Genomic DNA, 3979 nt, shown 5'->3' with positions numbered 1-3979 from the left:
GAGCAGACTGTCTTCTTAGGTAGAACCTGCGGCCCCAGGAGTCTACACTTCCCCCAGCCCAGTAGTCTTGAAGCAGGGCTGGGGGACATCTGGCAGGAATGCTGCGGCAGAAATAATCCATTAGATTCACTCATCCTGCACGTCCTCCACCCCTCAGAGCCTGTGACTTCATTCACTTGCCCAATAAATGTTCATAGAGAGCTGGGCAGTGTCCTAGGGCCTAGGAGAAATTATACAGTATTTTTTAAAAACAGGGCTATACCATTAATCAAGGAACCCTGGTGGTTCAGTGATTATGCATAGGGCTGTGGTCCTCATGGTCAACAGTTCCAAACCACCGGCAACTCCCATGGGAGAAAGACTGGGCTTTCTACTCTTGTGTTAGTCCCGTTGACTAGAGAAACAAATACCTCGACTCTCATGTGTGCACAAGAAAGAGCTTCATATCAAAGAGTAATTGTACATTGAGAAAACATCCCAGCCCAGTCCAGATCAAGTCCATAAGGCTGATATTAGCCCATATGTCGGATATCAGTCTACAAATTCTTCTTCAGACTCACGCAACACATGGAATGACACCAAATGCAGGAAGATCACGGGCCAGTGGGTGGAAAGTCTTGTGGATCCAGTGGCAGTGTAAGCATCTCAATGCTGGTGTGGGTCTCCACATGGCTCCTCCAGCTCCAGGACTCTAGGGTAGCTCCATGTGTCTTGTCAACAGGAATGTCTCTGAGGGAGTGAACATGCCCTGCCTCCATTGAGCTACTTACCTCCATTGTGCCTCCAAATGAGGTCATCAAGCTGCGACCTGATGGACAGGCCAGACTCCACCCCTCCTCAAGCTGACAGATTATGTAACTGCCACAACTCCTACAAACAGTTGAAGCCTCAGAAACCCACGGGGGTTGGTTATGAGTCAGCCTTGACGCAATGGCAGTCAGTTCTTTTGAATTAGCCATAATTATTAATTACATTCATGGAAATGAGAGCTTAAAGAAGTGAAAATGTTTCCTGAAAAAAATGTAATGGGCTTGATCATCCAGTCTGAAGACGAGAGGAAATTTTCCCAGGCTACAAGGGAAGTGGCATTTAAGTTGAGACCTGAAAGCTGAGTAAGAGGTGGCCAAGCAAGAACTAAGGAGGAGGAGGGAAGAATGCCCCAGGTGGAAGGACGTTCCTACAAGAACCCCTCGAGGCGGGAGGCCTTGACTCCTTCGAGCTCAGAGAGAAGGCCCGCATGGCTGCATTCGGAGATTTGGGAGAGGGGCTGCTTTGAAATGGTCCTGGGCCACTAAAGGGGCCACAGCATGCAAGCAGGTGTGAAGTCATGTTGCAATTGTCTCCTTAGAGCAGGAGGGGCGCTGTGAGGTGTTTTTAACCCGAGGCGCGAAGAGAATTGGTGCCTTTGAATTATGGGGTCAGTGGAAAATATTGAATGTACCAGGGACTTCAGGAGGAACTCAACAACTCCGTCTTAGACTTTAGTCAGAATGCTCCTTCAAAACCAGGACGGCCAGGCGTCATCGCAGGTCCTTTGGAAAGGTTATCGGAATGGTGTCCGTCATGCTTTGTCAAGTGAGGGCTGGTGGCAGAAGAGGAAGACTGGTTTTTTTTGTTTGTTTTGGTTTGGTTTTTTCCCAGCCCCAACCTTTATTGTTTAAGAGTGGATGGCTCCCAAACCCTTTCCCGCAAAGTCTTTCTTTGGGGACCAGCTTAGATCTTGAAGGCTAAGGTGAGGCCATCACCCAGAGGCAGGAGACTGATATGGACTCTTGCGTCTCGCAGGACACGCTCGTTCAGATTGCGCACGCACTGGGCCTCGATGTCCCCCTGCTGAGGCTGCAGCACTGCTCCGTGCCACAGGACCCTGAGGATGGCTAGGATGCCGCCAGGTCGCAGCAGCTGGAGGCACCGCTCCCTCGTAGTAGGCTGCGCAGTTCTCCACCGCCAGGTCGAAGTTGCCAGCTTCGCCCGCAACCAGGAGTTCGTCCAGCGTCTCCAGGGCAGGCTTCAGTGGGAGGTCCATCTTGTGCTCCTCTTCAGCCTGTTTCCACAGGGGCCGCCCCAGTTCCGGGGCTCCAGTGTCAACCTCGCAGGTCACCACGTGTCCAGCGGGGGGCAAAGCCAGAGCCAGAGCCGAGTAGCCCGTGAAAGTGCCCATATCCAGCACCTTCTTGTGCCAGGTTGACCAGGAGTTGGGCCTGCTCACAGGTGATCATAGACTCCCCCTGCGGCTGCTCCAGGGTCAGCAGCGCCGGGTGCTCCTGCATGGAGCCGCTCAGCAGGTACTGCCACAGGGGACTGTCCGCTGGAGTCAGTAGGCTCTTTGGTCGGGACTGCAACGAAGGGCCCCGTCTCCCCAGGAAGGGGCCAGTGGCGAAGGCAGCACCCAGTGCGGCTAAGCCCAGGGCCAGCGTGGTGGGCATGGAGAAGCGAGGCACAGCTGGGTCATGGTGTGGGCAGGAGGCAGAGGCCAAGAGGAAGACTGTTAAGGAGATGGATTGGGACAGTGGCCACAGCAATGGGCGGCCACCGTATAGCAGTGATGGGGGGAACGGTCCAGGAACGGCCAGTGTGTCCTTCCGTTGTGGGAGTCAGAACCACGATATGTCTGGTGACTGAGGACAGCATGGAGTTTAGAATGAAAATCATAATTCTAAATTACTCTTTGGAATGGACATAACCAAGAATAAATACAAGAGGGCCAGTGAAGTACAGGAAAGGAACAATGTCTCTTCCCAAAGAGTTTCGCCTGGCATCGCCCGCTCAGCCTGGTGAGGGTACGTCTTACTGAAGGAAGATGGACGTGAAATCTGGCACTGGGTTCCTCCCCTGCACCTCCCGAGACTCTCCTTTCTGCTCAAGACCCTTGCTGAGGCTTCCGACTCCACAGTCAGTGATTTGGGGGGCAGTGCAGAGCAAGGCACGCTTGGGGATCTGGCGTGAACATTCCTGCACCTTGGCAGAGCCATAGCTGCAAGTGTACACCTTCCATACTACTGTTTCCCTGAAAGTAAGACATCCCCTGAAAATAAGACCTACTTACAATTTTGCCTCTCGTGGAAATAAAAGACATGCCCCGAAAATAAGACCTCCCTGAACATAAGGCCTCCCGATAATAAGACCCCCCGAAGCTACCGTAACTCTGGACTCTGGACCGTAGCAGCGGGCACCACCCATGCAGCTCACTGTTGGCTGCAGCGCAGCCGGAGCAGACAGGAAGTGCAAGTAAATGTATCATAGATTATGAGTAAATGTACCATAGATTGTTGTACATGGAAATAATGGTAGTAACAAGAAATTCTTGATACTGTAGGATTCAGTTTGTCTGGTTATGCTGCACTACTACTGTACCTTATACAGGTAATAATTGTCCTTTTTTATTGTTCAACAATAAATGTGTACCGTATTCTTCTTCATGGAAAAATAAGATATCCCCTGAAAATAAGACCTAGCGCATCTTTGGGAACAAAAATTAATATAAGACACTGTCTTATTTGGGGGGAAACAGGGTAGCTGACTTAGCTCCACAGGCTCCTTCCCCACCACTAGAGGAAGAGGAAGACGTGAGGAACTAGAGCTGAGGAAAAGCAGAGGCAGCAGGTAGTGAGCCCGGAAGGAGTGTGTAGAAATTCCTGGAAAGAAAACAAAAGAAAGAGAAAGAAAGGAAGGAAGGAAGGAAGGAAGGAAGGAAGGAAGGAAGGAAGGAAGAAAGGAAGGAAGGAAGAAATCAAAGTCAAGTAATTATACTAGATGCACAGAAGATACCTGGAAGAGCTGGATGCCTAGTCAGCAATGGAAGCCTCTCTCGTGCGTACCTGCCAATGACGGCTCAAGGGTGGGAACAAAGATCTGCTCCTCAGCACTGTAGCTTCTCCTGCTTTCTCCCTCAAAAGACTGGCTGGTCTTGGACACGCCCTTTGACCTTTCTCGCTCAGTTGTCTCCTTCTCAAACAGAGTCCTTAGTAGGTGTCCCTTC

The 3979-nt window shown here is 51.1% G+C and overlaps 1 pseudogene; it reads right to left on the bottom strand.

The window, feature by feature from the left end:
• Positions 1-1713: 1713 nt before the first annotated feature.
• LOC142451679 (catechol O-methyltransferase domain-containing protein 1 pseudogene) lies at positions 1714-3076 on the bottom strand (annotated as a pseudogene).
• Between the last annotated feature and the right edge of the window lie 903 nt (positions 3077-3979).

This window comes from Tenrec ecaudatus, chromosome 6 (assembly GCF_050624435.1).
Source record: "Tenrec ecaudatus isolate mTenEca1 chromosome 6, mTenEca1.hap1, whole genome shotgun sequence".
Classification (NCBI taxonomy): domain Eukaryota; kingdom Metazoa; phylum Chordata; class Mammalia; order Afrosoricida; family Tenrecidae; genus Tenrec; species Tenrec ecaudatus.
This window is presented reverse-complemented; position numbering and strand designations above follow the sequence as displayed.